Source organism: Thalassophryne amazonica, chromosome 3, assembly GCF_902500255.1.
Source record: "Thalassophryne amazonica chromosome 3, fThaAma1.1, whole genome shotgun sequence".
NCBI lineage: Eukaryota > Metazoa > Chordata > Actinopteri > Batrachoidiformes > Batrachoididae > Thalassophryne > Thalassophryne amazonica.
This window is the reverse complement of record NC_047105.1, coordinates 87,672,898-87,684,484: the sequence shown is the minus strand read 5'-3', so window position 1 is coordinate 87,684,484 and position 11,587 is coordinate 87,672,898.

Genomic DNA, 11,587 nt, shown 5'->3' with positions numbered 1-11,587 from the left:
ACTTCGCTCTCAGACTGCAGGCTTACTTGTAGTTCCTAGGGTTTGTAAGAGTAGAATGGGAGGCAGAGCCTTCAGCTTTCAGGCTCCTCTCCTGTGGAACCAGCTCCCAATTCAGATCAGGGAGACAGACACCCTCTCTACTTTTAAGATTAGGCTTAAAACTTTCCTTTTTGCTAAAGCTTATAGTTAGGGCTGGATCAGGTGACCCTGAACCATCCCTTAGTTATGCTGCTATAGACTTAGACTGCTGGGGGGTTCCCATGATGCACTGAGTGTTTCTTTTTATTCACCTCTTTTTGCTCTTTATGCACCACTCTGCATTTAATCTCTGATCTCTGCTGTCTTCCACAGCATGTCTTTTTCCTGGTTCTCTCCCTCAGCCCCAACCAGTCCCAGCAGAAGACGGCCCCTCCCTGAGCCTGGTTCTGCTGGAGGTTTCTTCCTGTTAAAAGGGAGTTTTTCCTTCCCACTGTCACCAAGTGCTTGCTTACAGGGGGTCGTTTTGACCGTTGGGGTTTTTCCGTAATTATTGTATGGCCTGGCCTTGCAATATGGAGCGCCTTGGGGCAACTGTTTGTTGTGATTTGGTGCTATATAAATAAAATTGATTTGATTTGAACTGCGGCCAGGCCCAGAGTGCAGCCAGGGGCTGTCTGAGTCGACACAGGCTTTGACCACACTGGGCTTCCTGGAAACAGGGGTATTCCAGCGGGAGCTCGTCGATCAGTCAGGAGTGTGTCAGTCAACCTTGAGCCGAGTCATGCCAGCTGTGTGGAACGCAGTCATCTAAATGTCATCCAGGTACAACACATTCCAACATTAAAGTGCAATTTGCAGCAAAAGCCGGTTTCCCTAATGCAGTCAGAGCTATTGACTACATACATAAAGGCGACATCACATGATGAATTTGTTTTTACTAATAGGAAACAATTTCATTCCATCGATGTTCATATCATATGTGATGCACAAATGCACATCAGGCTGGAGGCTGGAATGGTGCGCAATGGGTGCCTGCTTGGTGGTTAAATCATGTATTTGTGTAATTGTTCTGAATGAAAACCAGTGTGGGCACATTTGGGATTGTGCGCATTCAAATACGTTGTTTGCTATTATCAATGTGTTTTCTTTTTCTTGATCGTGAGACTGGAGCAGCAACGTTTCTTAACCGATTGTCTGCCTGTGTTCAATATTTTGTCAATAAACGCATGTGCAAACTTGTGAATATCACACACAGTCAGCCCTGACGCACCTCACGTTTTTAACTTCAGTGTGTGTGCACTGTTCTGAGCCGACAGCATTTACGGCCTTACACACACACACACACACACACACACACACACACACACACACACACACACACACACACACACACACACACACACACACACACACACACACACACACACACACACACACACACTCCCACTAACATTTTTCCAGTTTCACGAATATTCCATGTAACAGGGTACCAAATAAACTATCCCTGCGTGTGGCCATGTAGTTTCCAGTCATCTGTAGCACACACTCGGTATACGAGGTCTGTCCATAAAGTATAGGTCCTTTTTATTTTTTTCAAAACTATATGGATTTCATTCATATGTTTGTACGTCAGACATGCTTGAACCCTCGTGCGCATGCGTGAATTTTTCCACGCCTGTCGGTGACGTCATTCACCTGTGAGCACGCCTTGTGGGAGGTGTGGTCCAGCCCCCTCGTTGGAATTCCTTTGTCTGAGAAGTTGCTGAGAGACTGGCGCTTTGTTTGATCAAATTTTTTCAAAACCTGTGAGGCACATCGAAGTGGACATGGTTCGAAAAATTCAGCTGGTTTTCGGTGAAAATTTTAATGGCTGATGAGAGATTTTGAAGTGATTCTGTCGCTTTAAGGACTTCCCACGGAGCGGGACATCGCGCAGTGCTCCCAGGCGCCATCGTCAGCCTGTTTCAAGCTGAAAACCTCCACATTTAAGCCTCTGTTGACCCGGGACGTTGTGAGAGAACAGAGAAGTTTCAGAAGAAGTCAGTTTCAGCATTTTATCCGGATATTCCACTGTTAAAGGAGATTTTTTTAATGAAAGACGTGCGGGCGGATTCGCACGTCGGCTTGCAGCCGGTGCAGCACAGCGCAACAGGAAAAACACCTCCGTTGGAAGCCTTAAGGACAAGTTGGAACATGCCCAACTGTTAAACAATTTCTCAGATACTCACTCCACTGAAAGCCATCAAAAGCCGCCTGGATTTTACAAATGGTTATCAACACGGAGGTGTTTTTCCTGTGGCGGCGCATCGCGGCGGGTGCAAGCCGACGTGCGAATCCGCCCGCACGTCTTTCATTAAAAAAATCTCCTTTAACAGTGGAATATCCAGATAAAATGCTGAAAGTGACTTCTTCTGAAACTTCTTTGTTTCAGAAGAAGTTTCTTTCACGACGTCCCGGGTCAACAGAAGCTTAAATGTGGAGGTTTTCACCATTAATCAGGCTGACGATGGCGCCTGGGAGTGCTGCGCGACGTCCCGCTCCGTGGGAAGTCCTTAAAGCGACAGAATCACTTCAAAATCTCTCATCAGCCGTTAAAATTTTCACCAAAAACCAGCTGAATTTTTCAAACCGTGTCCACTTCGATGTGCCTCACAGGTTTTGAAAAAGTTTGGTCAAACAAAGCGCCAGTCTCTCAACAACTTCTCAGACAAAGGAATTCCGATGAGGGGGCGGGACCAGTCCTTCCCAAGGTGTGCTCACAGGCGGATGACGTCACCGACAGGCGTGGAAAAACTCACACATGCGCACGAGGGTTCAAGCATGTCTGACGTACAAACATATGAATGAAATCCATATAGTTTTTGAAAAAAATAAAAAGGACCTATACTTTATGGACAGACCTTGTAAATTCTTTTCTGTGTTCATGTTGTCTGATGTGATTGGGCCTATTTACATGGATTTATGTATTTAAATAGGAGCATGGCCAGGGTGGAGTGCATGTCCATTCAGTTCCATGTTGATTGGGATGTACAAATGGAACATGCTTAGATACATGAGTACGCAGACTTTGATACGTCTGGATACATCCAGTTTCTGGGTTTTGGCGTATGCCATGTTTCAGAAGGAAATCCACGCATCATTGTACATGTGGCTCCTGGGAACTTTAAAATGTCCGTACATGTGCGTGTGTTGAATATGTCTGTCGATATGTGGCCCCGCGATAGACTGGTGCACTGTCCAGGGTGTACCTTGTCTCACACTCTATGACTGCTGGGATAGACTCCAACCAATTGAATGGTGTAACAAGTATAAAAAATGAATGAATCTTTTAACTCACTAAATTAAAAGAATACGACAATGAGGACAAACTCTATTGCATTTGGTGGACTTTGATGCCTCAGACTGATTGAAAGAGCAACTTTATTTACCATACGTAATATCCTATAGATGTGTCATTGTGTTCCACCCAGCAAGCAAACTCGCAAGTGCTTGGAGGAACATGATAACCACTAAGTGGGGAAATATGGGGTGAAATATTCAACAGAATGGGAAAGTAAAACAGGAATTAAAGAATAGATAGTGTGTGGCTGGGGATGATGCTTTGTTACTGTGAATTAGTGACAGCTAACTCAAAACACTGCTGCAGAATGTTTCAAAAATATTTTGCAACACACTGTTTCAAAACAATATTGTTATGTTCTGAAATATGTATCAAAAGGAAGACACCCCAAGCTGTGCTACACTCTAAAAATGAACTGCTGTCTCAACAAGAAAAATTGATGTAACAGTTTGCATAGATTTATTTAACGTTACTTCAACTGAGTTATTTCAACTTTCAACTGAGTTAATGCCACAAGTCTTCTCAAGTTAAGTTGAAATAAGTTAAATAAATCTATGCAAATTGTTACATCACTTTTTCTTGTTGAGACAGCGGTTCACTTTTTAGAGTGTAAAGTGGCTCTTATGACATCACCAACTGTTGCAAAACAAAGATTTCCAAATGTTCCATGTGATTTACACAGTTTGGTGTTGACACATAATGCAGTAATGATTTATTTTGCAGTTATTGCTGTATGTCTTGGTGAAGGGACATGGGGTTATCTCTTCCACCTGCACATTTTTAAATCACGAGTCTTGTGTTTAATTTTTGCTGTTGAATCTGAAAACAAATCAAGTTTAATTTATTTTCGTTTATATAGCGCCAAATCACAACAAAGTTGCCTCAAGGTGCTTCACACAAGTAAAGTCAATGCCTCCCGAAAAAACAAACAACTCAATGCCTCCCAAAAAAACAAACAACTCAATGCCTCCCGAAAAAACGAACAACTCAATGCCTCCCAAAAAAACGAACAACTCAATGCCTCCCGAAAAAACAAACAACTCAATGCCTCCCGAAAAAACGAACAACTCACTGCCTCCCGAAAAACCGAACCACTCACTGCCTCACGAAAAACCGAACCATTTACTGCCTCCCGAAAAAATGAACAACTCACTGCCCCCTGAAAAAACGAGCAACTCATTGCCCACCGAAAAAACGAACAACTCACCAGCTCATCTACAAAATAATTCACAGGTGCACACAGACCCAGAACAGCAGGAACTAGAAGAGGAATTGGCAAATAAGATTGAAGAAACAAGAAAAATGGACATGAAAGAGCGCCCAAAGCTGACTAAACTAAAAGAGAATAAAAATTCAAAATATCCTTCAAAAAGTTAACATAGGACTGACCAAACTGGTCCCAAGAGGAGCCACATTGACAGAGTTAAACTCTGTAAATTATGGAGCGGCATGGTACATACAAAGTAAATTAGCCCCACAAGATTTGGAGAGAAACAGTACCACAAATAAGAAAAAGAATACCATGCCACGATGGAAAAAGAAATTACAACAAAAAATCAGCTGCCTAAGAGCAGAGATCTCCCAAATGGCCACATTTTTGGGAAACAAGAACCACAAAAAGAATCTTCTAAAAAAAATAAATCGCATTAAAAGAAAATACAATGTTGAAGACAAACTGCTAGGTGGAAGGCTGGCTGAACATCAAGCCTTAGTAAAAGCTTTCGCAGCACAAATTAGGAATAAAGACAAGAAAATACAAGCAAAACAGATAAACTATTTGCAACAAACCCCAGACTAGTGTACAGAAAGCTGGCAAATGACACAATAGAAGTACAACAACCACCTGAGAGAAAGGAAATTGAAAAATTTTGGAGACCACTCTTTGAAGACCCAAAACAACACCAAGAGGCTGAGTGGATTGAAAAAATACAACAGAAAAACAAAGACAAACAACAAATGCCAGCAATTGTAATCAATGAAGAAGAGATCAGAAAGAAAATGAGTGAATACAGTAACTTCAAGGCACCTGGCATCGACAAAATCCCAAATTTTTGGCTGAAAAGACTGACAGCATTACACCAACATTATGCTGTGGCTTTCACAAAAATACTGAACGGAGAAGAGGACACACCAGACTGGCTAACGACAGGGAACACAAGCCTAATTCCAAAAACCAAGGAAACACAGCTTCCCAACAAGTACAGACCCATCTGCTGCCTAACAACAACATACAAATGGCTGACAGGAATCATAGCTGATGCCATTTATGAACATCTTGACAATGGTGGCTACCTGGAAAATGAACAGAAAGGATGTTCCAAAAGAAGATTAGGAGCTAAAGACCAGTTACTGACAGACAAAGCTATCCTGGAGGACTGCAAAACAAGGCAGAGGAACCTCAGCATGGCTTGGATTGATTACAAAAAGGCATTTGACAGTGTACCACACTCCTGGATCTTGAGGTGCTTAGAACTCTACAACATCAATGAGAAAATAAGAACCTTCCTGAAAGCACAAATGAACAAGTGGAACACCACCATCACCCTCAATCACACAGAGGGACAAATAACAATCCCAGACGTACGAGTTCAGAGAGGGATACTTCAAGGAGACAGCCTTTCACCTCTCTTATTCTGCTTAATCATGGACCCGCTCAGCAAGATCCTGAAGCAGCAAGACATTGGATATGACTTAAGTAAAGACAAAGGAAAGGAAAACCAAAAACTTGTGAACCATCTGTTGTTCATGGATGATTTGAAAATCTATGCCAACACAAAAAACGGACTCACTCAACTCGTGGAAACTGCCCATAAGTTCTCAAAAGACATTGGCATGGAATTTGGACTGGATAAATGCTCAAAATGCACAATGACAAAAGGAAAAAAGACAAAAACCGAAAACATACAATTAGATGAAGGGAGCTACATTGAAGACCTGGCTGCAGACTCCACATACAAATACTTGGGAATTGAACAAAGTAATTCAACTGAACACAAGAAAATGAGAACAAAAACAACAAAAGAATACCTAAACCGCTTAAAAAAGATCTGCAAAACACAGCTGACACCAAAAAATAAAATCACAGCCATAAACCAGTTTGCAATACCAGTGGTGACCTATGGGTTTGGCATAGTGAACTGGCCACAATGCGAACTTAACAAATTGGACACAAAAACCAGAAAAATGCTCACCCTCCACAAAATCACATACAGAAATCAGTGCATGGACAGAATATACCTACCTCGCAGAGAAGGCGGTATGGGTCTTACTGTAATCAACCAGGCCTACAGAGCATCGATAATAAGTATTGGACAGTACTTAAAGAGCTCTGAAGAAGAAATCATAAAAACGGTCACACAACACCACGAGGCCATAAGTGAACGGACCTCAATCACTAAACTGGCAAAAAACTTTGGCGGAGAACTTCTACAAGAGAGAAAAAGCAACAGTCTCATGCCTGCAACAAAACTTGCAAGACAGACCAGAGAACAATACTGCAAAAATGAAGGAAAACATTGAGTGGAAAGATGGAAACAACACAAAAGAGCCGGACGTTTCCAAGAAGAACTCGAAAAGGAATACATCGACAAAGTTGGATCAATGCAGTGGCTAAAAAATGGAAAACTTGGTTTTGATGGAGAAAGAATTATGATTGGAGCACAAGATCAGGGACTTCTAACTAATGGCTTCAAAAAAATGGCAGGGATCTCACAAAATGATAAATGCCGATTCTGTCATACAGCTGTTGAGAGTGTAAACCATCTAACATCAGCATGCCAGATCCTCATGGCAGATGGGCATTATACATCCAGACATAACAAGATCTGTCAATATCTCCACTGGAAGATCTGCAAGGAACTGGAGTTGGAAGTCAAAGAACATGTCTGGGAGCACGAGCCAACACCAGTATCATCCAATGGAAAAATAACGATCTTCTACGACAAAGAGATCCCAGCAGGAAGACACATAGAAGGAGGTGCAATCAAACCTGATATTGTCATCTGGAACAAGCAAGAGAAAACAGCCAAAATCATTGATGTGACAGTCCCCAATGATTACGGCCTGAATCGAGCTGAAAGGGGAAAGATCTCAAAATACCAAGACCTGAAAAATGACCTAAGAACAACATGGTCATTGAAAGACATTGATATCATTCCAGTTGTGGTAGGAGCAACAGGCCTGATGAAAAAGAACCTGAAGAAATACCTTGAGGCAATCCCCGGTCACCCAAGTGCACATGAGGTGCAGTTGTCTGCGATTAAGGGAACGATCACCATCTTGAAGAGAGCCCTCGGATACAATGCCAGATCTGGTTAAGATAACTATAGAACCTAGGATGCAACTTTAGACCCCAGGTTTGGGGCCCATTGCATTCTACTAAAAAGACATCAAAGATAAATGAAAAAACAAGCGACAATGGTAAGGAAAAACTCCCTCTGATGATTTCAGGAAGAAACCTTTATTATGTTACTATGTTTTTTACTTTTTTTTTTTTTTTTTTTTTTTACTCTTTTACTGTGTTTTTTTTTAAGTCTTTTCATTTATTTTATTTTATTTATTTTAGTTGGGTGAAGCGCCTTGAGGTGACTGTTGACTACTGTTGAGGTGACTGACGCTATATAAAATTAATAAATTGAAATTAAATTAAATTGAAAGTGAAACCTCAAGCAGACCAGACTCAAAGGGGTGACCCTCTGCTTGGGCCATGCTACTGACACAATTGACAAAACAATTTACAAAATGAATATACAGGAAATTTTGGCGGTGCACAGGACAGGAGCGTTACATAAACCAAACTGTTCCAGGGTGGGGTGCAACATCAAGTGACTTTTCTGTCTTTTCTGTTCGGTAACTCTGCCTTTTATTCCCATATAACTCCAGATGCGGATACACATGTATAACACACAAGATGATTTATGGATTAAAGTACAAGTGACTAAAGTGTTCCATTCGACCCTGCAGAAACTTTTATCCTTCAAATAATTTGCTGCTATAATTAAGGTTGCAGTGTGTAGGATTTGGAGACATTTATTCACAAAAGTGCAACAACGAATCGAGAATGAGTCCATCATATCTCTATGGGAGCGGCCCTCCTCATGGAGGCTGATGTGTTGCAGCACCAGGTTGTTACAGGAATCCAAAAGGAACATACAGCACTTACCCCTCTTTTCACATTTTGCAGTACAGACAGACAGAATTAGTGTTTTTTCCCTTGTAGACTGCCTGGTGGTTGTTAGTGCAGGCTTACGAGCCCTTATTTTTGTGAACTGGAGGATCACATATTGCTCATCATAAGAGAAGGCTAAGAATAGAGCAGTTATTGTCATAGATACCAAACATACAATGAAATCTGTCCTTTGCATTTAACCCATCCTAATTACAGTTAGACACAATTCAACCACGAGGAACAGTGAGCAGCCACAGTCTGGCTCCCGGGGACCAACTCCAGATGTAGAGACACTGCCTTGGTTAGCGGCAGACAAAGGAGCAGACCCTAAATAAGCATGTTTTTTTTTATTGTGGGAGGAAACCGGAGTGCCCGGAGGAAACCCACGCAGACACAGGGAGAACATGCAAACTCCACACAGAAAAGGTGGGAAGTGATCCCACGACCTTCTTGCTGTGACACACCAGTGCTAACCATTAATCCTCCACCTTGCCGCCGGTATGAATCCCCATCGTGAAAGAAGCAAAACTGTGAAGGCCAACAAAATTTTGATTGATGACAGCATGACAATCTGCAACCTCACCAGTAGATGACACTAACTTCTACACACTGTAACTTTAATTATATTTCATTATATTTTGCATGATGCATAATTTTTTAACAGTATGCATGCTATATCAGCATGCGTTTATCTACATGGGGCCCAAATAAATAAATAAATAAATAAATAAATACATTTCAAAATCAGCAAAAGCAGCTTTTATGCTTTTGGTAAAAGTGGAGATTTGCTAACAACTTTACTGTCTGACTGCTCATTTTTCTTGCTCTGTTGGATTCTTTTGTAACAATACTACCATAGGGAAAAACTTTCTATACATATATAAATTTCCTGTGAGCATGCTCACAGGATCAATCAATCAATCAATCAATTTTTTTATATAACGCCAAATCACAACAAACAGTTGCCCCAAGGCACTTTATATTGTAAGGCAAGGCCATACAATAATTATGTAAAACCCCAACGGTCAAAACGACCCCCTGTGAGCAAGCACTTGGCTACAGTGGGAAGGAAAAACTCCCTTTTAACAGGAAGAAACCTCCAGCAGAACCAGGCTCAGGGAGGGGCAGTCTTCTGCTGGGACTGGTTGGGGCTGAGGGAGAGAACCAGGAAAAAGACATGCTGTGGAGGGGAGCAGAGATCGATCACTAATGATTAAATGCAGAGTGGTGCATACAGAGCAAAAAGAGAAAGAAACAGTGCATCATGGGAACCCCCCAGCAGTCTACGTCTATAGCAGCATAACTAAGGGATGGTTCAGGGTCACCTGATCCAGCCCTAACTATAAGCTTTAGCAAAAAGGAAAGTTTTAAGCCTAATCTTAAAAGTAGAGAGGGTGTCTGTCTCCCTGATCTGAATTGGGAGCTGGTTCCACAGGAGAGGAGCCTGAAAGCTGAAGGCTCTGCCTCCCATTCTACTCTTACAAACCCTAGGAACTACAAGTAAGCCTGCAGTCTGAGAGCGAAGCGCTCTAATGGGGTAATATGGTACTACGAGGTCCCTAAGATAAGATGGGACCTGATTATTCAAAACCTTATAAGTAAGAAGAAGAATTTTAAATTCTATTCTAGAATTAACAGGAAGCCAATGAAGAGAGGCCAATATGGGTGAGATATGCTCTCTCCTTCTAGTCCCCGTCAGTACTCTAGCTGCAGCATTTTGAATTAACTGAAGGCTTTTTAGGGAACTTTTAGGACAACCTGATAATAATGAATTACAATAGTCCAGCCTAGAGGAAATAAATGCATGAATTAGTTTTTCAGCATCACTCTGAGACAAGACCCAAGGATCAGACCCAAGTTGCGCCTGCCTTCTTCAGTCTCGCCTACACACAGCTACGTTTGAAGATGAAGACAAGAAGGTGCACTGACGTTGTCCCTGAGGCCGCCGGCGGTGTCTGACACATCCATGGACTCTGTCCTGAAGGACTGGGCCACATTTTTACAACCATGTACTCAGTTCAACTCTGTGTGCTTGTGGGTGTGTCTGTGAACAACGCGCTCAACGGGTCGGGTGAGGTCAGATGTGAGATGACTATTCATAGCGTTATCCAGCTATCCAACTATCTCACCCAGTGAGGCACACACCCAAAGAATTTGCTCTCATTGGCCTCATTCTGAGTGCAGCTGAAGAATCGCTGCACATCTGTGGAACAATCAAACCGCTTTGGAGAAAAGATTTAGAAAGTTACAGCCTCAGAAAGTTTAAGATGCAAAGATGGTTTTTGTTTATTTCAACCCTTTCCATTGTAAAGTCTAACTCATCTTGTGGTTTTAGAAAAAAGGAGCCCAGATGTGTCACAGGGAAACACAAGCATTAATAACCAAAAAGAAATAATGATAAATTGCATTTTTGTTGTACAAACGTAGCACTATCACAAATGCATCTTGTGGTGCAGAAAGATTAAGCCTTACAAGTTGTGCAACATTCTTTTGTGTAGCAAAAACTGAGCAATGCAAAGGCAGACAGCAAGAGGAAGACTAAACAGCAAGAACTATTCTAAATTTGAGTTTTGGCTTTTGATTTCATTTGTAGCTTGTGACATTCCTTTGCCAGTGAATATATATTTTATTTTTTATTTTTATTTGGCACACACACACAAAAAATCTCTCACAAGACCAAACAAAGAAAAACAAAAGCAAACAAAACCTCAAACAATTAAAAAAAACAACAATTTCCCAGTTGTGTGCGGCCAAAAGGGTGTGGGCTGAAGCAAAGGCTTATAAATGCCCACCCCTATCACGAGTTGCCATATACACATATATATGCACTCATAACAGCAACTACAAAAAAGAAAAGGACAAGAAGACGAGCAAAAAGGTTTTGTAGATTAATCAATACACCAAACATCTGAACATAGCAGAACAATTAACAGTATGACGCACAGATTAAACAAAAAAACAGAAACAAAAACAATTTACCTAATGTATCATACAGACGGTTGCCCAGTTCCGGGTCACCTTTTTTAAAGTCCCGCTATATGGAGCCATAATGCAACTGAATGTCCTTTAATTGTGTATTGTTGTATTGGGTATTTGGATGT